Here is a 22,312-nt window from a genome sequence, read left to right as displayed (position 1 = left end):
TGAAGGAGAAAGTCCAAGCACAGTATTGTCATTCCTCCCAATGAAATTTCCGTTGTCTTTTTTCCTATCAGTGATTGGAAAAACAGGTTTATAAATGTGTTAAGCCTCTTCCCTGATATAAGTTCGAGTGGAGAAGTAGGTTTTATGGTCAGATGTGAGATCAGGTCTTATATTTTTAGTGTGAAGGGCACTTCACCATTTATTTGCACTGATAGAAATAAAAATTACTATTTCCTTAAAGCTGATGCAGTAACTCACTATAAAATCATAAAATTCAAAATGATGTCTCTCTATCCTGTGATTTAGGTTTTTTTTTTTTTATCTCTTTACGTAAAATATAAAAGACTTGGATTTTCTCCTTTAGGTCATTCAGCTTGAAGTGTGGGAGGAGAAAAAAATATGCAAATAAATTTATAATTACATACTCTGAAAAATTACTGTGAAGAAAAAATAAACAGTTATGATTAGAAATTATTGAGGGAAGAGTGTTAATATAAGCAGGTGGTCAGGAAAGACTTAGATAATGAGACAGTTGTAAATTGAGACACGTATGGTGAGAAAGAGCCAGCCATAAGAACTGGAGAATGGTCAGCCACACTTCAGGTACGGCTCTGGAGTAGAAAAGAGTTGGACATGGCTTGGGACCCATTGGAGGGTCGAAGTGTTTGGAGGGAGTAAGTGAGGAGAGAGGCATTATATTAAAATGGTGGGAATGGGCAGTGGACATTCTTTGGGAAGGATTTTGGTTTGTTTCTTTACTGCCATGGACAACTTGTGATAAGCTTTTAAGCAAGTGCTTAAAATTTGTGGGAAATTTTAGGAAATATAAAGAGGAAACAGAAGTTAACTTTTAAATAGCAACAAAATTATAAAATACAAATAAATCTCACAAGAAATGTGCAAGACCTCTACAAAGAAAACTACTGGGGCTGGCCAAGTGGTATAGTGGTTGGGTTCATGCACTTTGCTTCGGCAGCCCAGGGTTCACTGGTTCAGATACCAGGCATGGACCTACACACTGCTCATTGAGCCGTGTTGTGGTAGCATCCCACATACAAAATAGAGGAAGATTGGCACAGGTGTTAGCTTGGCAACAATCTTCCTCAAGCAGAAAGAGGAAGATTGGCAACAGATGCTAGCTCAGGGCCAATCTTCCTCACCAAAGGAAAAAAAATAACTGCTAACTTTTAATAACAAACATGAAAATAAGAGTTGAACAAATTGAGAGATACACCAGTGTACTAAGTGATATGGAAACATTTTAAAGATGTCAATTATTCCCAAATTAATCAATAACTTTTATGCAATTCTAATCAATGACTATGCTGATTTTTTAAGATGATGAAATAATCTGAAAATTATAGTGGAAAAATGGATAGGAGAGAAATGTGAGAAAGAAGATTAATGAAAAGAAGTGGAGTCAGATTTTAAAACCTATTTTAAAACCTATAATATTTAAAGTATCACACTAGTGGGAGAATAGATGGATCAATAGAACATAGGATTCATTCTAGAAACGGATTTAAATATATGTGTGTTGTGTGAGAGAATTAAAGAGAATACCATGCATCTATTAGAAGCTGTCTTTAGAAAATACAGTAAATGCCCTAGAGATATATTTACCACTTATAAAACAGTATAAGTAGAATTTGTGGAAAGAAATTACAGAACAAAGGCTGGTACTGACTCAAAATGGCACCCATCTCCACTGGCTTGGGTCTGAAAATTAGGTCTAGAGGGTTGTCCGCTAAGTAAAGCAGATCCTCTACACGAGGGAAGATTTAGTGTGAATATTGGACTCTGAGGGAAAGCAAGAGCAGAGTTTCAGATAATTCTGGATCTCTTCGAAAGACAAGGAGGGACAAAAAGAAAAATGTGAAGATCACCTTTCTCCAAAGATAAAATACATGAAAGCCATTTACCTCAGAGGAAATCCTCCTTAAGTTGGAAACTACATGAACTCCCAGCATCCTGGCTGTGTGCTCTTCACCCAGTACCTTACACGCAAGACCCCTGTGATCACCCTCCCTCACTTACAGAGAGCTGCCGCCGAGGCCCTTATTCGGGGAAGTCCTGTGAGGAGGCTGACCTGTACAGCTGTGAAGGAAGCTTAGGCCAGTTACACATACTACACATTTTAATCACTTGGTAGTAAATATGACTGACGAGCCAGAAAACAACAAGTGCTTGAGAAAAAACAGCACTATGAAAGAGAAGCATCAAGATTTTTAAAAAATGGAAAAAGCAGGCTTTCTTCTCCCTACCTTGAGTTGAAACTGAATAGCTGATCTAAAAGCAGATTTCATGCTCTGGCTTAAAACAACAAATCAGTGACACTCTTCTCTCTTGAGTCCTCTGATTATTTTGATTACCAGTTTAATTCTGTCCAAGCCCCTAAACTAGGTGCCAGTTTCCTGGGGCAGTTAATTGTATTTGTGAAGACTTTATATCCAGGAGGAGTTCTCAGTCTAATGCCAAGTAATTGACAACAAAAATTTTTCCTAGTTTCAATCCAAATATTTATTTTTAACATGGCAAAAATGTAGGATTTGTAGTATTTACATAGCTTCCAACTATCTTCATTGCTGCAAGACATAGACCATCTATATATCTCACATGGTAATCGCTACCATTTATCTTTATTATTGGTACCTGGTATCTTCATCAAAGCACAATAAAATAGGAGTCTTAAAAAAAAGAAGCCCTGTAATTTTACTGGCCTAACCACAGAGGTTTTACTGGATAAACCTTGTCTCTGCACGACAGAGAATGGGCAGCAGACACATCTCTGACAGCTGTTGCATGAAGGAGTAGAATAAAGCTCATTTCCTGCAAATGTTAGGGTTTTTAAGAATCCCACAGGCATTGGAGGAATAATTGGACTCAACAAGCAATCAATCATACTTGAAGCCTGTGAAATACATCTAAGGACCAAAGGTCCAGATTTAATGTCCAAAATCACCCAATTGTTCAGATGGCCTGGAAATAAAAAGATTTAATTTCAGAGAAGTTTACATGAAGTCATTTACATGACATTCAATATAAAGAGTTTTTTTCTGTCTTTCTTTGAAAATCTTCGTAGATTAACTAATATGATAAATTAGAAACTAAAAGATCCCTCCAAAATTTGAGGTCTCATTATCCAAGTAGTTAACATAGACATATTAAAGTTTTTAACTGATTTTTTTTCTTAAGAAGAATTATTTGTTTCAGAAATTAAAAAGAATATAATAATATCTTGGCTTTAATTTATGTTAATAATTTTAAGAACTAAATTTAAGAACTAATAAAAAAGTGATAATATGATAATTATTATTTAGCATCCTGCTAAGATATTTAGTTGGCAATTTAATTTTAAATCACCTGGTTTTCATCTACGTTCATGTATTATTAAATGCAATTTTGCCTAAGCTACTGTACTAAGTGTTAGCAAAATATGAAAATAAAGTGTGAATGTGTCCTTCAAGACACTTAAAATTTTTTATTGAGCATGGCAACTCTTAATTGTCTCTATATATCTATTGTCCTCTTCTTTTTTTTTTAATTGCGGTTTTTTATTTTGAAATATGGTGCCTTCCAGAAGTTGCAAAATAATAGAAAGAATTCCAGTGTATTTTAACGCAGTTTCCCTCAATGATTATATATCTTCCATAACCACAGTACATGGTCAAAACCAGGAATCTAACATTGGTTATCTAACACTGGTTATTGCAATCTAACTCTTACCTCACCTATCTACTTTATATAGATTTCGACAACTTTTAAATGCACTCTTTTTATTTCTTTTGTTTTATGTGTATAGTTCTGTGAAATTTTATCACAAGTGTAGACTTGTTTAACCATCACCACACAGTCCATGTTACAACTAGGGTACACAACCGTTCCATCAGCATGAAGACACTCCCTTCTGTTACCCATTAACAACCACAGCCTCCCCACAACCTTAACCTCTGGCAGCAACTGACTACTTGTCCATCCTATGATTTTGCCATTTCAAGAATGTTATATAAATGGAATCATAGCATATGCAGCATTTTGAGATTGGCTTTTTTCACTCAGCATAAAGCCCTTAAAATTCTTCTAAGTGGTTGTGTGTATCAATAGGTTGCTTCTTTGTATTTATTGTATTTATTGTACCACAGTTGACCAGTTGAAGGACTTTTGCATGATTTCCAGCTTTTGGCTACTAGAAATACAGTGCTTTTGAACATTTGTGTACAAGTTCCTGTGTGACCATGCTTTTAAGTCTCTGGGATAAATACCCAGGAGGGCTGAGTGATATCATGTCTGTTGTTAACTTGGTAGGAAATAGCCAAACTGCTTTCCAGAATGGCTGACATTTTACATTTCCTTCAGCAATGTGTGAGAAATCCAGTTGTTCTGCATCTGTGTCCACACTTAGTAATGTCAGTATTTTTTTATGCTTGCCATTTTAATATGTATGCAATGGTATCACATTGTAGCTTTAATTTTCACTCCCCTAATGGCTAGTGATGATGAACATCTTTTCTTTCATGTGCTTATTTGCCACTTGTATACTCTCTTTGGTGAAGTGTCTGTTAAAATGTTTTGTCTATTGCTTTTTTTTTTCTTTTTTATTGTCGAGATTAGATTCTGGATAAAGATTCTTTCTCAGGTATATGATTTGAAAATATTTCTGTCAGTCAATGGCTAGCTTTTCATCTTCTTAACAAGATCATACATACAGCCAAAGTTGGTAAGTTTGATGGTCTATGGTAGCAATTTTTGTCTTTTATGGATCATGCCTTTGGTGTCATGTCTAAGAACACTTTGTCTAACCTTAGCACAGGAAAATTTTTTCCTGTGTTTTCTTCTAGAAGTTTTATAGTTTTACATTTAGATCTATGATCCATTTTGAGTTGTTTTTGTACAAGGTGTGAAGTTGAGGTCTGGTTCTGGAGGATAGTGTTAGGAGATTGGTGGGAGAAGAGGCTAGATTTCAAGAGGAAGAATACTGGTGAGTGAAAAATAACAGGAATGCGTAGACAACAAAGTCTCAAGACAGTAACAGGGCAATGAAGGAGATTGAATGGCAGTCAAAATAGTAGGGACACATGAAGAATCGAACATGTTAGAAGACTGAAGGGAGGGAAGAGTGAGGAGAAAGAGAGACAGAGTATTCTGACATTTTACATTGCCATCAGCAACGTGTGAGAAATCCAGTTGCTCTGCATCCTTGTCAACTTTAATTAGAGGTTTTAAGAGTATATTCAAAATATCAAAAAGCATTCCAATTCTTAGACTTCTACACAATTGGACTGGGCTATCTTGCTTGAGTTTATACTCAAGATATTCCCGTATATATTATCTATCATTCTCAGGTAATAGCATTCTGGAGATAATACCGCCTGTTTGCTCAAAAGTCATCTCAATGGTGAAATCTGTTCAAATCTGTTGAGGATGTATTGTAGTCTCAAAACAATAGTGGGAGGGGAATAATTTTGACTCAAGGTGTATTTTGGTGCTTCTGAAATTCCTTTATGTGGCTTTTTGTTCAAGTGATTCTACCAAAACCAAAAGAAGGATTAACATTTTTGACTGTGCTCTGAAGGTGCTTAGCACCAGAAAGGTGGAGGATAGCTTATGAAACATTGACAATTCTTAAAATTGCACTAAAAGGCAATCAAACAATTCTGTTCATAATTTTGGAAGAAACACAATAACCAGGATTTCCTGGGTCGTGTATTCTCAAAAATAATTGATCCAGAGTAAGTACAATTCTTATTGCTAAAGACAATCAAGCATAGAGACTTTGACCAGCTATCACTTGAAAGTTAGTTATCCATATTTCTGAAATACATGGAATTTAATAAAGAGGCCAAGAAGTCACATTTAAGAGGCAACAAGATAAAGCACCACTGTAAAATCTTGGTAAACTCGTTAAAATAACAACAAATGGAAAAATGAAATAAATACTTCATTTGAATTTTAAGATCTATTTTCCCAAGAACCATTAGTGACATTACAAGTGTAAGGTGAGAACTGATTAATTTATATGGTAAACATGACAGAAAACAACTTCTGCTTTCACGCTTCTTCCCCTCAGTAGCTTTAGAATAATGTGTGTTTGTGTTTCTGTGAAGAATTACTTAACCCAGTAAGCTTTCTCTTGACTTCCCATGTCTGACAGGAGCACCATTGTATCACTTATTGATTTCACCGGTGTTGGCTTACTCTTAGAAACTAAAACGAATGAATGTTCCTAAATCTACATACACACACACACACACACAGAGTTTATTAAAGATCAACTATTTATCTTCCTACCTATACTTTTCAGGAGAAAGAAGAAAGGAAGGATGTGCTTACGGACTAGAAAATGTTCTTTATCAGAAAAACATACAGATAATTCTCAACTTTAATATTTCCTTTAAGTGCCTTGCTAAAAATTACTGAGGTGGTTCTACAAAATTACCCTGTCTATTTTTGAGGGCATATAGAAAGCCTTTTTCACAACTTAGAAAATTTTTTTTCTTTCAGTTTTATCAGGTACAGTTGACATGCAGCACTGTGTACGTTTCTGTAACGCATAATGACTTGCCTTACATATATTGTGAAACGATTATCACAGTAAGTTTAGTTAACATTCATTATCTCATATAGGTACAAAAACAAAAGAAAAAACTGTTTTTTCCCCTTGTGATGAGAACTTTTAGGATCTACTCTCTTTGGGAGCTTTCAGATATACCATAGAGCAGTGTTAACTATAGTCGTCAGGTTGTGCAGTACACCCCTAGTGTTTATTTATCTGATACCTGGAAGTTTGTACCTTTGACCAGCTTCCTCCACTTCTTCCACTGCCCCACCCCCGGCTCTGGTAGCCACATATCTGATCTCTTTTTCTATGAGTTTGTTTTTCATTGTTTGTTTGTTTTAGGTTCCACATACAAGTGAGATCATATAGTATTTGTCTTTTTCTGTCTGACTAATTTCACTTGGCACAATGCTCTCAAGATCCATCTGTGTTGACTCAAATAGCAGGATTTGCTTCTTTTTTATGGCTGAATAGCATTTTAGTGTGTATATACATCATATTATCTTTATCTGTTCACCTGTTGATGAACACTTAGCTTGTTTCCATGCCTTGGCTATGATGAATACGGCTGCAATGAACATGGGGGTGCAGGTATCTTTTTGACATAGTGATTCCATTTCCTTTGGATGTATACCCAGAAGTGGGATTGCTGGACCATATGGTAGTTCTATTTTTAACTTTTTTGAGGAATCTCCATACTGTTTTCCAGTGGCTATAACAATTTACATTCCCACCAACAGTGCACAAGGGTTTTCTTCTTCACATCCTTGCCAGTATTTATCTCTTGTCTTTTTGATGATAGCCATTGTAACAGGCATTAGGTAACATCTCACTGTGGTTTTGATTTGCATTTCTCTAATGATTAATGATGTTGAGCACCTTTTCATGTGCTTGTTGGCCATTTGTACATCTTCTTTGGAAAAATATCTATTTAGGTCCCTTTCCCATTTTTAATTGGATTATTTGGGGTTTTCTGCTATTAAGATGTGTGAGTTCTTCATGTATTTGGAATGCTAACCCCTTAACAGATACATGATTTGCAAATATTTTCTCTCATTCTATAGGTTGTCTTTTCATTTTGTTGATCATTTCTTTTGCTGTGCAGAAGCTTTTTAGTTTGATGTAGTCCCATGTGTTTACTTTTGATTTTGTTGCTTGCATTTTTGCTATCTTATCCAAAAAGTCATTGCTAAGACCCATGTCAAGGAGCTTTTCTCCTGTATTTTCTTCTACGAGTTTTATGGTTTCAGGTCTTGCAGTTAGGTCTTTAATCCATTTCAAGTTAACTTTTGGTAGCGATGCCTACAACTTTTAATAATTGTAGTAAATCTGAACATACTGCATATCACCCAAACTTATTAGAGATCCCTAAGTGTAACAGTCAAACCTCTAGCATAGGTTAATCGGAATGAGCAGTTCTTTTAAGTCTTTAAAATTTGTCTTTCTCATGGATCTGAACCCCTAAACGTACAGAGTGAAGCATAAATGTTAACAAACACTTTTCAAAATATTATTTGCGTAGGTTCCAGAACAGCTACAATGCATAGAAATGGTCCCTTAACAACTGGCCTTCCTCTAGGTTGTTTGATGCTCTTTCTTTGTAAGATTTCTGGTTTGGGTCTGAGTTACATCAAGTACCACTTGGTATTGATCTTATTGCTGTCTTGCTCACAGACCAAGAGAACACTTTTAAAGATGCCAATAGTGTAAAAAAGCAGATAACCAAATTTGGGAATGGGTGGTTTCCCTACAGTAACTCAAATTGATTTTGTTCTTCCCAGTGCTGATAAATATTGTTTTGGAGCAGAATAATAAAATAGAAATTCGGTAAACACGTTTAGTTGAAAATATCCTAAAGATATGCTATCATTCAATGGAAGATGTAAAAGTAGATTTCAGAAATTCAGACTATAGGCTCATAGTTCCTTTGATAATTTGATTATCTTAGTTTTTCTAATATAGTTAAGATTTTACCTTCACTATACAATTGGCTTATGGAAAAGTTATAAAATTAATATAAACATTTGAAATGCTTTTTGGCTCACTTTGAAAAGATTTCCAGTTTGCTTCCAAGTGAATATCAAATTTAAGAGGCCAAGTGATTTTAAAGCAGGTAAATCATTACTTTTCCATACGGTTTGTTCAAGCAGATAAAAAGTACGCAAGAATCTAATGTTCTTTGCAATAGTAGCTTCAATTTTCATCAGCCAAGACCCAATTTGTGTCAGAAGGTAAAACTTGCCTGATTAGATCTGTTCAACAAAGCCATTACACAACTTTTAATGTTCTTGCTCTCTCACATCCACGACACTAAACTTTTACAGAGACAGACTGTTTGAAGCCTTCCTAATTATTTCCATTATTACCCAAGAAGGATCACTAAGGCTCAGCCTCTATTGTAATTCTTAAAGTTCTTAGTGCAAATTGTATGGCAATCTAAAACGCCTTTCTCTGGCATTATGACCTGATTACTATTTAGAATCTCTCCAGCAGTGAATTTGAAGATCATGCAAATGTGTTCTTCGGGAAAGTCACTGTGTAGCTGAATAATTTGTTTTGTAGGAAGCCGGCTCAAACTTATCATCAGTCATGAAAATTCTTTATCAATGCTTTTCTATAAAGTAGATGTTATTATACTAGTTCCACTTTATCTCTGATGTAAAGATCAGGAATGCTGTTATTAATCCAGAAATGCCTATTTTAAATATGTTGCCTTATGTTATTGTAGTATATTGTATCACCAGACATGTAATATTTCCTTTGGTTTTAGTGTCTCCTATGTCATAACCAAAACTCAAATTACTGGAAATGTAAAGTATATAGCACATATCTAAAGTTGAGAATCAGTATAAACCTATAACCTAATTTGTATAAATACATACAAATATAACTGGACAGAAGTGACCTTCTACGTTCACTATAAACAATATCCACAATGCTGAACAGCAATTGTATTCGCCAAGATATCTACAGTACACAGCATAGGGAGATACAATGTAACTACGGACATTTATTCATTAATACAATATTTATTAAACATATTAGTTAGCTCTTAAGATATACTAATGAACGAATGTCACTGTGTACTCATAAGGAGACTAGAGGCAAATGGGAACAAAGATAAGCAAATAATCCCAATTAGTGAAATCAACTATCAGATAGGGATTTATTCAGGATGCTACTGGCCACCTCATTCAACTGTATTTTTCAGGGAAGGTGATGAAGATCAAGTGATGTCAAAGTAGGAGCTAATTAGGCATAATGTTCAGGAAGAGAGAAGGTGTTCTAGCCAGAAGGAGCCATAGGTTGAGGATGGCTGCAGTATAAATTGAAAGGCATATCCTTTCAGGCTTAATATGGAGTTCGGCCTTCATGCTGATGTTGAGATGTATCGCTGAAGGTGAGTGATATGATCACATTTCGGTTTAGAAAGACCATCCTGATTCAAGTATAAAGAATGTTTTAGACAGAAGTAATAATGGAATTGGGAGACCCGTTCAGGTAAGAAATAATACTGCCTTGCATTGTGGTAGTGACAGGAGAGAAAAAAAATGCACATAAATACATTTATATCTCAACTTATTCTGTTATGACTGTGTTTTCTTTTTAGAGTTTACAGATGTTACTTTTAAAATGTTCTATGATTGTGGGGAGCCATTTACTTATAGATCTCCTTGTATTATTTGTCGCAATATTGCATTTATCTCTTAAGCACACATTCTCTGCATATCATCTCAAATTCCCAGGTTGTTTGATCTGATAAAACATTTATCTTTATCTTCCAAAATGTGACTAGCTACTATCCCAATCAAAGTCACATAATATTTCATACTTGTGCACACATTTACATTTTTGTGCTGAAAGATACATTAATCATAAAGGCTTAGATATTTAATTTTGCTGATGTTAAAAATGACAAAGCAAAAGAAGAGGTAAATGGAGGCTAAAAAATGTAAAATATGTATTATAAAACAGATAGCTGAAAAATGGATTGTTTCAGGGAAATGTAAGTATAAGAGGCATGCATGAAAATGCAAGAAGAGACAGAGGTGATCAAATAAGAAAAATAAACTATTTTAACTATTGCTTCCTCACAAGACCATCATTTGCATCATATAATACATATATTTTTATATATATGTATATAAAATATGAGTGATGAGATTGTTATTCCAGAAAGCAATATAACCTGGTAGAAAATTTATTCAGTTAGAACAGAGAAAATGAGGTTCTAATACTGATTTTAGTGCTTCAGGCAAGACATGAAACCTCTTGGGGCATCAATTTCTGTATCTGTAAAATGATAAAACATACCCTACTACATATTTTGTGTGTAAGTGTATAAAAATGAGATAACAGTTTTGAAAGTGGTTTTGAAACAAAATATGCAAGGGGTTTTATAATGATTCATTGTAGGAAGTGACTTTTTTAAAATTTTTTTGCTGAAGAAGATTCACCCTGAGGTAACATCTGTACCAATCTTCCTCTATTTTATATGTGGGTCGTGACCACAGCATGGCTGCTGACAAGTGGTGTAGCTCTGCCCCCAGGATTCAAACCCCAGCTACTGAAGCAGAGTGTACAGAACTTAACCAATAGGCCATGGGGCTGGCCCAGGAGTGACCTTTACTTAGAGATCAAAGAAAGGCAAAAGGGACAAAATTCATTCCAACTAAATGGAAAAAGAAAATTACTGGAATGGTAGGTTTTTAAGATTACAAAAAGAACCAATTTTATATGAACACTCCATCTGAGCCCATGCAACTTCTATAGAATACAGCAATCCACAAAGTTATATATTTTAAAGTTTTGTAGTCAAAATAACTTCCTTATTATTTCTTATGCATTTCCCACACACATATGCTTCACACATGCTCCTTATTTTTCAGACAAGGTCAATGTTTTCCTTACATACATTTATACTGTTATTGTAACGTTTTCTAGATCTATCAATAAAGAACTTGCACATTGATAACACATTCTTGTAATTACACTGTAATTCTCACTAGCTTTTTGTTTTGTAATTCTAGCTTTTTTGAACACACAAATCATCTAAATTTATTATATCATTACTATAACACCTCATACACATCTTGAGACCATTTAGGCCATAAAAGATTAGATTTAATATTCAAAGAGCCGAATGTAAATAAATCTGAATTATTTATCCAAATGGAAGACTCAGATAACTCAAATAGTTTAAATACACAAATAATCAAAATGTATAGATTTTTCCCCTACCCTCCTGCTACTGGATGTTTCTTTGAGTTGCTGTCAGAAGCAGGGTAGACAGTGTTGTGCTGGAATTCCTGTTTATTCGCTTGTCAAGATGCTAATTAAAAGCAAAATGATAAAAACTCAATGAGAACTAGGAATGATAAAGTGCCAGCATAACTTGTAAACTGAGAAATGATCCCTTGAAAACACATTTGTTGGCTTAACGTGTCATGTGTAACATCAATCTTGATTTTCTCTCCTTGCTGCTGGGTCAAGACACTGATAGAACTGGGAGGTAGCAGGGCCAGAAACATATCACCAGTTGGGGTCAATTAAAAGAGTGTGGGGAATCTTTCTGGAGCCTGGTGAATGTCTGTCCCCACTGGCTGAAACTCCTCGCTCTGTCACGTTGCCTGAGATTTTACTCAAGACAACATTCGCTTAGGCTATTAAATGCAAGTGTTTCTAGGAAGCTTCAGCAAGATATGGTAGCCATTCTTACTTCAGGAAGCTTTCCTTCTTAGCTGTAATTAGTCAAAAAGAAAGAAGTGGAGTTTTCAGTGGAAAGCAGAGATGAATTTAGAGCACTGGAGCATTTTTCAGAGAAGAGAGACCTGGTACGTTTTAGTAACCAAGGGGAAACATGAAACATAGATGTCAAGGAAGAATGAAAAAGGTGACACCAAGGAGTAAATAAACGTGGGAAAAGGTAGAGGAGTTAAAAAAAAAAAACAAACCAATTCTCATCTTTTTTTAAACTTTGCCCAGAGTCAATCTCACTATATTCTGTGTAGAGGAAGTAACTATGGGAGGGTGCCCAATTTGTCAGTAAGCTCAATGCTTCCTCTGTGTCATACCATGATCTTGCCTGGTTCATGACCTGAAACCCACTTCATTTAGGGAGAAAGTTGTAGTGGTACATCAGATATGTACATCTTCCAAGCCCAGAGCCTAGGAGTGGTTCTACAACACTTAATCTCTTTTGCTTCCACACCTGTCCAATCATTTAGCTCTCTCCTTACTGTTACCAGAATATACAGAGAATCGGATCAGCATCAACTCTCCACCAGTAGGGTAGGTGAATGAAATACAAAAACAGAGTCAGAATGGATCACGTGTGATTTTCTAGCTTAACACTCTGTCTCTCACAACACAACCTTGCAGACTATTGGGGATATCAAATTTACTGAAGGGTTATGATGGGAAAAGAGAATTGATTATGTGCATAGAATAGTGTACAGAATAGTATATGACTATAGAATAGTGTTTGATTACACTACTGGGGAGAAAAGCACATAAAATTATACGCTGATGCAGCATTTCCTAACCTTCATGCCATAGATAAGCTAGTTATGGGCTGAGAACTTAGCCCTGAGAGTAACCAGGCAGAGGCTGGTGTAGCCCGAGCCCCCAGGTCATTGTCACAGGCCATAAGCAGTACTTCATTTTACCCTAGAGTGTTCTACAAAAATGCTCATTTTCTGGGAATGTTATAGAACCAACAAAAGATGTCTTTGTTGTTTTTGTTTTTCCACATTCCATATTAAGAAAATAAGACAAAACTGGTTGCATAAATTATAGTATGTCCATATCATACCTTGATACATAAACGAGGACGAAAACATTACTGAGGCAGCTCTCTATGTGAGGATAGAAAGTATGCCAAGATAGATTTTTAGATAACTAAAATATGTGTGCATGCAATGCTGCCATGTCTATAAAAATAAGCAAGCACATAAAAACACCAAAAGCTAATTTATGAGATAAAACAAAACACAAAACTGTACACTGTATATGACTCTTGCCAAAGTTCAGCAGTAAAGCGTCTCAAAATGAATACCTTCCAGGAAGTCTTGCCCGGAATACGCTCAGTTCCCATCCTCAATCTCCTGCCTTCGGGAGTGCCTATATCTAACTTCTGCCTCAGAATCTCCAGCCAGTATCGGGACAATCTACTCCCCACTAGACTCATGGTGGACACGAATCCCTCACTTCTTTAGCAAGTATCACTATGTCTGAGTTATCAGTCTAGAAGAAGCCCCTCTAGTAATGGCTGCGGGGGAAGGCTTCCAATAGGTAATTTTGCGGTTACCTTAAGTCCTTCATTTCCCTCCAAATAATATTTGTGGTACAAGGAGACGGCTTTGACAGTCCTAATTTCACAGAAGCACCTATGTTAGGTATTAAAGGCACTTAAAGCCTGCTTCTCTTTGAGTATGAGAGAGTGTTCTGGACTCTTTATCGTTTATTCATTGGTAACTTTTGAATCAGATATACATGCACTCATTTGCATATATTTTATAGCATATATAAAGGCAATATCAAACTGACTGCATATTCACAGTTATATGCATATGTATGTGTATGTGTGTATACCTACGTATCCCAAAGAAAAACAATGATCCTTATCTTATCTAGGAGTCCTCAAACTCATATGCTTACCAGGGCCAGGCAGATGAAAAAACAAACAACTCTGAAGCGGGCCATGTCTAAGAAGCAAGCTGTGTGGTGGGGCATGAGGGGCTGGAGGCTCAGCTCCATCGAGAATGAGCAACTAGTCTTCCCCTCCATGGCTTGCTGCTAAGTGGGAATGAGGACCAGGGTTTCCAGAGCTTCCGATACTTACAGAGAAGCCAGGAATCCTCATGTGAAATTTCTTAGATGTTGATTCAAAAAAGTTAAACCTTGTGCAGACCAAACAAAAAACCTCTGTGAGGAGGATTTTGTCAGTGAGCAACTGGTTGGTGGCCTTTGGTCCAAATAAATAAAAGGGTAGGGAAACATTTGCCTCACTGCTCTATACTTTGTAAAGCTATGTTTCTACCGGTGAGTAGTACCAGTGAGTGAGGGCTTGTAGAGCATTGTTTCTTCCTCTTCTTCAATGGCTACTTTCAAATCATGTGCCCACTCCCAACCATTGGCCCTGAAACACAAATTAAGAACAGGAATGGAGCCCACTGCCAAGGCATGGACATACCTCTTAAAGGCTACAGTTCCCTAGTTACAGAGAACCCTGGAGGAAATTTCCCCCACCTCATCTGTTCCTTCTTTTTATCTCATCCAAGACTCATTCCCTCCCATTATCTCTCTGGGAGAGCCAAAGAGGATTCCCCTGGTTGCTTAAGTGTGTCCTGAAACTATTCTCTCCTTACTATATCTACTCCTTCAAACTGAGTTCAAGTTCTCTTCACTTCTCATCAGGCCCACTTGTCAATTTACATAGTTTATCTCTATCCTATAATCCAAACTTTCCTCTGTTGAGAATTACATCCTTACTGATGGCCCAGACACCACCGTGGGCACCCCAAACACATTTTCTGCCTTGCCTTGAACTTTCCTTATTGTTACCAACTGTGAGCGTAGGCTCTCGCGCACACTCTGTGTCTGTCCACCTATTATATAGGTCCCCAGGCTTAAATTCCCTCTTAACATTGACCCTTGAAATTAGTGTTCAATCAAAATATATTCACCAGTAGTTAAAATTATTTAAGTTGAAAATAACAGAATGTGACTATGGCAATGACAATTTAGTGAAAAATGCTGAGGAATCAGAGACTTGATTAAAGGTAGAGGATAAGATTTAAAAAATGTGACCCTGTGCCAATTACTCAACATTCTTCAAGCCACATGTGTTTTTTTCACTCACATAGGGCTAATGTTAATAGCTACCTAAGATGGTTGTAAAGATTGCAACCTTAGAAGGACAGACATATGTATGTAGATATTCTTTTTTATATTTATGGGAGTTACCTTCTGAAATCTTTGAATATCACCAATATTGAGAATAAAGAAATGTTTTGACAGGCTCTTGGATTTCTTATATGCTACATTTCTATCAAGAATTATGTTTTCACTGAATATCCTTACACTACAAGTTAGCTGTCTTTTCAACATTCTTTACAATCTTCTGTATGACAAAAGATACCATAAAGAAAACTAAAGACAAGTAATAGACTGGGAGAAAATATTCTCTCTCTCTCTCTCTCTATATATATATATGTATAGTAAATGAATAAGGAAATGACAAAACATTGAATAAAGAAAAATGAATAAAGACACAAATAGCAAATTCACAGAAACTCCTATACAGTGGGACAAAATTATGAAAAAATTCAGGGCCTGTCCCATGGCATAGTGGTTAAGTTTGGCGCACTCTGCTTCAGTGACCCAGGTTCACAGGTTCAGATCCCAGGTGCAGACCTACACCACTTATCAACCATGTTGTGGTAGCAACCCACATATAAAGTGGAGGAGGATTGGCACAGATTTAGCTCAGGGCTATCTTCCTCAAGCAAAAGAAAAGAGGAAGATTGGCAAAAGGTTTTAGCTCAGGTCCAATCTTCCTAATTATGAAAAAATCCTTACGAAAATATGTTCAATATTACTAATAATCATGATTGCATGTTAAAACAGCAATTGGATTTTCTTTTGCTCTCAAATGACCACATACTGTTTGATAATTTTAAGCACAATTGAGAGAATGGAGAATTGGGCACCCCTAAACGGGGGATGAAAATGAAAATAGGTACAACCTCTTTAGGAGGAAAATTAAATTTAGGAAAATCAAATGAGCACACTCTGACTCAGGACTCCATTTGTCAGCATGCACACCAGAGAAGTTTATACATCTTCAAATGGGCAACATAGAGTGCTCTCCATGGCTATCTGTAGGAGGAGAGCAAATAAATTTTGGTTAAATACACTATGGAATCCTCTGTAGCATTTAGAAAGGATGGGGCAGTGGATGACATAGTGACATGCAGTGATAATATTTGCAAAAATCCAGATGCAAAGCATGGATGATTTGAAGTTCTTTATGTAAAACACACATTCTCTCACATGCATTTAGACACAAAACAATGTCATATCTTCTGAATTGTCCCTAAATATGAAAGAACTTTCTTAAAGAAGTTCTAGAGGATGCATGACAAGTTGTTACTTGTCATCTAGGGTGGATAAGGGATTAGAAGTGGTGAACAAAGAATATTTTACCTATATCTGTAAGGTTATTGTCATGTGGTAGTTGTTGAAAGTTTTTTAAGTGTTAAGCTTTATTTCTCACCTGATTTATATTTTTTATAATGAAATGAAATTGTAATTTTTGGGTTTTTAAAATCATTTTTTATTGTTCAGATACTGAATATACACACATTAAACAGTGAAGACATGAATACTGAGGTGATAGATTTATTCACTAGCTAAGTGACTATTTTATGCAAGTTTACCAGGATTCAAGATTTAAGTAAAAATTTTCACAAAACTTTAGAATTGAAGACAAATGGTGAAAAGTGTGTTTTTTAGATTAAATAAGGCCAAGTGGCCACTCTGTGTGTAAGCCTGCATGTGGGAGTGTGTCAATATGTGAAGTATATGAACGCTTGCTTCTGGCTTGCCATCTATAAATTACAGAGAATAAGTCAAACGCAGATAACAGAAGAATTATTGATAGTAAGATCTATATAGTAACAGTAGCAGTGTGGGAGGGGAGGGTGGCAGGAGCATATTGGATCAAATAAGATAATGCTCTTGACATCATAAAATTTTAGAACTTAAAGACGTTTGACGCATAGTTTTCTTGATAAGAAAAAGAGACAAGTGAAAATTCAGCACTTTGCTGGAAGTCACACAAAAATTTAGTGGAAGAACAAAGACCTAGAGCTACCTTAGAAACCATGAAATGTTATACAAATATCAACCTCCGAGCTTTGGGAATGTATATTGATCTTTATAATTTAGAGGTAATGGGCACCGGACGCTAGACCATCTGATAGTGCTACTTCATCAAATTCTCAAAAGTTCACGATTCAAAGAGGAACAGCTGCTTTCAACTGAACAATAAAAAATAAGTACTGAATCTATTATGCACACTTTGATTTTAGAATTTAAAATTCTCTTTCTGTTTTTCATAGTCAACACTAAGATCGCTGATGCAAAGTACATTGAGATAGCATTAATAATATTTACCACATAGGATTGTTGTATGAGTTTCTTAAGGTAATGTATGTAAGTACCCAATATATATGTGAACCACGGGGCTGGTCTGTGGGAGGGACTCATTATATTGGTGAATCATGCTAGGCTCCCCATGATTCAGCATCCGTCTCTAAAATAATGGTATTTACCAATTCAAGACATACCTTTCATGAAATCACGGGCTTACTCTACAAGAGCAAAATAAAGATAACGTGCATTTGTTTCTGTTGAACACCAACCCGACGCTTCACTTTTAATACCATGTTTGAGAGAAGAACATTAAATAAAGTCATAGTCCTGAGATGGCTGATGGTTCTAAGGATCACCCAGAAAATGGTTTAGCAGAGATAGATTAGACACTGACCTGAGACACTAAATAAGATAAAAATAACAGAAAATAAGACACAATGGTCTTGGTAAACAAGCCATCTGTAATTCAGAAATCAATAATCTCAACTGCAGAGATCGACTGCCTTTATAGAACCCAATCCATTTCCTCTAGGGTAGGGTCATGCTTCCAATGTAGCATCAGATATTATAAGTGAAAAAAATAATGACTAAACTTCCTTGCCCCAAGTTCCCAGTTCTTTTCAAGGAGCAACAATGGTTACATCTCCAAATTGCTGAAATGAAATCATGTTAAATGCATGTGCTTTCTAGAACTTTCTGTTGTGGTACTGTAAAAAAGCAGTTGAGTTGCCCATATAAGAACGAAGGAAACAAATGGCTATAATTAGGATACAACTCATGTCAGTACACGAAGCAGGTGGAGTGCTAACCTTGGTATTTCTTCTCTTCAGTTATTGGAAGCCAGTTTGGACCTATCCCAGAGCAGGATGAGTCGTCCTGCATCTGAACGTCATCACCGATCTCTTCCCCAAGTGTCATTCTGCCCAACCTAAAACTTCGCTCATCAGATAAATGCTACTAATCATGGAAAGTGAAAATGGAAAACATTTAAGTATTCCCTAATATTAATGTGCCTCAACAATTGTATTTAATCAATTCTCAGATCTATTATTTGTTCTCTCTACCAAAAAAAAGTTATTTTGTACTCATTTCAATTATGAACTAACTTCTATGCAAAAAGTTCTATTATTCTGAGAAAATGCTTGAAAATGGCAGAAGTTGTGGTAAGGTAGGGAGGCCTTGATAATATGCTCTAAATTTTTTTTAAAACAGTATAACTTATGTTAAAACTTGTCCTAATAGACATTGCAAGATCACTTAGATATCGTTTTATTGTAGGGACTGTGCGGCTTTCTCACAGCTCCAGTGCCATTTCTAGTAAAATGAGATTTTCATGAAAGACATTAAAAATCATGTTTCATTTAAATAGTGATATTGTTTCAATCTTTCATCAGCCTAGGTCATTTCCATTTGGAAATTCTGACATTTATATAGAACATTTTGTATCAAAAAATGCCTACATTTGCTTCAATTCCAGAACTTAACTACTTTTGCATGCAAGTAGTGTTCCTCCTGGCCCGCTAAGGTAATCACACATCTTCTTTTATTCTTTAAAGACAGCTGTGCCCTGAAATAGCTCCCCTGAAAGACCGACATAGTTATAGAGAGAACCATAAAATGTCTTATTAAATGATTTAATCTCACCATCAATAATGTGTAAATATGCGTTTCCCACGGGTATAGAAATTAACCTATTACATTTTTCCTAATATGGAAGGAGACAGTCCGGAGAGATTTGAAAAAATACAAAGGTGAAATTAATTCATTAGCAGAGTTCTCAGGACAGATACGGGGAGAGAAGCAGGTACAGTAAGCTTTCCTCTGATACAAGGTTAGCATGAGGATGTTTGTGCCTAGAGGCAGAATTAAGGAAATAGAAAAATCGGTAATAATTTTGCTGATGATCTAACCTAAACACTGCTTTATTAACGTTTCCTTCTGAAAAATTCACAGTTCCTATGTCAATAATTTATATTTGTATTCCTTTCCAGATTATGAAGCAATTTTATGTATATTATGTCAATAAACTCTTACAATATTGTATATTAGGACAAGTTTTGGCTATTTAACAATGAGGAAATTGAGCCCAAAGGACCTGCCATAATTACATATCTAATAAGTCGAAGAAAAAGGTCAGGTACACTACGTCTTGTGTTTTATTGAGTTTTTTAGGTATCATGTTTTTGTCTTAGGGAAAAGAAAAAGACATTCTTTACGATCCTATAAAAAACATTTTGATACCCTTTGAGACGTAAGATTCATTAGTATGGGCGTGCATCAAATTTTTCTTTCAGTATACAACAAAATAAATTTAGAAGAGTAAGAATAATGTAATTCAAATTCCTAAAGGCAATACTTTGTAAATATCTTTAAAAAAATCAGAAATACCATTAAAGTTAATATACGCACACTCCCCAATGACACAAATTTTAAGACACTTACACACAGAACTGAAAAGTTTATCAGCCATCTATGTCTTGCTGCCAGCTGAAGAATCCCAGGAAAACAATAACATCTCTCTAGAGAAGACATTGGAGCATAATTTCTTTTTGTTTTCCTGTCTTTTACTTTTTAACGCAAATAATTTCATCCTACATATGTCAGTTTCAACCTTTCTGTTATCACTTAGCCACACACACAAAGACAAGAGTGCTTGCATACACACACACACACTCTTCATGCCACATCAGCACGGAAAGAGCTCCCTTACTCATTTTAATGGCTGTAGGAAAAGCATCATAATTGATTTGACCAGTTGGACATTTATTTCCAAATTAATTTTCTTGTGAAGACATTATTAGGTAGTGTGAGAATACGTCTATTGGATAAATTCCCAGAAGTGGAATTATCAAACAAAAGGAATTATGCACTTTCAATTTTGAGAAATATTGTCAAATTGGCTCTGTAGTAGTTGTATAAATCTATATTTCCACCAGCAATGCATGAGAGTGCACGTTTTCCTCATACCTCCATCAACATGTCGTGTCATTGAATTTTTTTGACTATGCTAATACCACAGTTATACTATGTTGTATAGCTGAGTTTTAATTTGCATAACCAAGGTTGAGATTTTTCCCCACGTACATCTGGTTTTCCCAGTTGTTCATTGAACTATGGACCATTTCCCAACTGAGTCATATGAATGCTGGCCATATTAAGAATATGAATGCCTTAACTGTTAAAGGAATTACAGATTTTTCCACGTTTTAATTTATCTTTTGTTTGGTTTGTAGAATTATTTTACATGTAGATGTTTTTATTTTTATGTAAACATTTGTTTACGTATTTTTGAGTTTTTGTCATTTTAAAAAAGCCTTCTCCCATCCAACACTGTAAAAAGTTTCTTTTCACGATTTCTTTTAATATTTTGTATTTGATATCTGTAATTTCTTTTGGTGTAAAGTGTGAGATAGTATCGCACTTTATTTCTTTCAGATGATTATTTGTATATTATAATCCATCTTATAAAATAAACCAGTTTCACCCATTGACTTGAAATGCAACCATCATTGTATAATAAATTCCCACACATTAACATTTTGCAGATTAATAAAGTTACATTATAATTCCCCTCTCTCTACCTTTCTGTCTTTCTACCTATTTTCAGTCTAATATTTTGAACTGTTCTTTAAAAAATATCCCTTACATAAAAATAATCATGTTTATTTATGTATGCATGTTTGTACTTATTTATAGTATTTATGCTACATAATATTTGAGAACCAAAATATACCAAAATGTTTTTGGAATAAATTACACCAAAAATATAATTACATTCTTTCTGTCTCCTTCCAAAAAATGTTAAGGTAGGTTAAAAATATGTGAAACAATATACATCTCATGAATAAAAGTAAGAAAGTCCCTTTCTAAACAGAAAGCTCATTATTTTTGATTGTTATTATAGCTTAATATTTCATTTCACTTCAAACTTTCTAAGAGCTAAAGCAAAGAAAATATGTTGAAATATATCATATTATTTTATGATAAAGAAAGTTTATTTCCTAGCAATTAATTCCAAGTAGAATATGGGACCCATATAAGAGATGACAAATAGCATAAATAAGTTAATTTTTCCAAAAAATTAAATGTTCAGAAATATCTCCAAATGGGTAACTATATGAATCTCCTATATCTAAGTTGAGGAATCAACATTGCAGAATACATCAACGCACGTATTTAAGCAGCAAGATAGCATCATCTAGCTATGTTACTTACTGATAAGAAGATATCTCCTTTATACTTGCTTTTTCCAAAAAAAGAAAAATGCAAACCTCTGTCAAATATGGAATTGTGATAAAGTTCAAGGAGTCTCTCCTGCTTGTTGATGAAGATGTAAAAGTCTGACATAGTCTTCCTCAAAGAGTAATTCTACTTCTGCAGAGTGGGCTGTAGACTTGCCTTTGGGTACTGAATTTTCTTGAACAAATATTTAATTTGGTTACCAGAATATGAAAGAACCAATTTTGTCTAACAACTTCTATTTTTGGAAAGTTATCTTTTATTGGTGAAGTATAACTTTAGAATGGCATGACATTTTGAGTTGAGCTTTACGTTCATAAGTTTATGAATAGCATCATCAGGTAGATGAAGGAATTG

Source organism: Equus quagga, chromosome 22 (assembly GCF_021613505.1).
Source record: "Equus quagga isolate Etosha38 chromosome 22, UCLA_HA_Equagga_1.0, whole genome shotgun sequence".
Taxonomy (NCBI): Eukaryota; Metazoa; Chordata; class Mammalia; order Perissodactyla; family Equidae; genus Equus; species Equus quagga.
The sequence above is the reverse complement of the archived record's forward strand: the minus strand, read 5'-3'. Positions refer to the sequence as shown.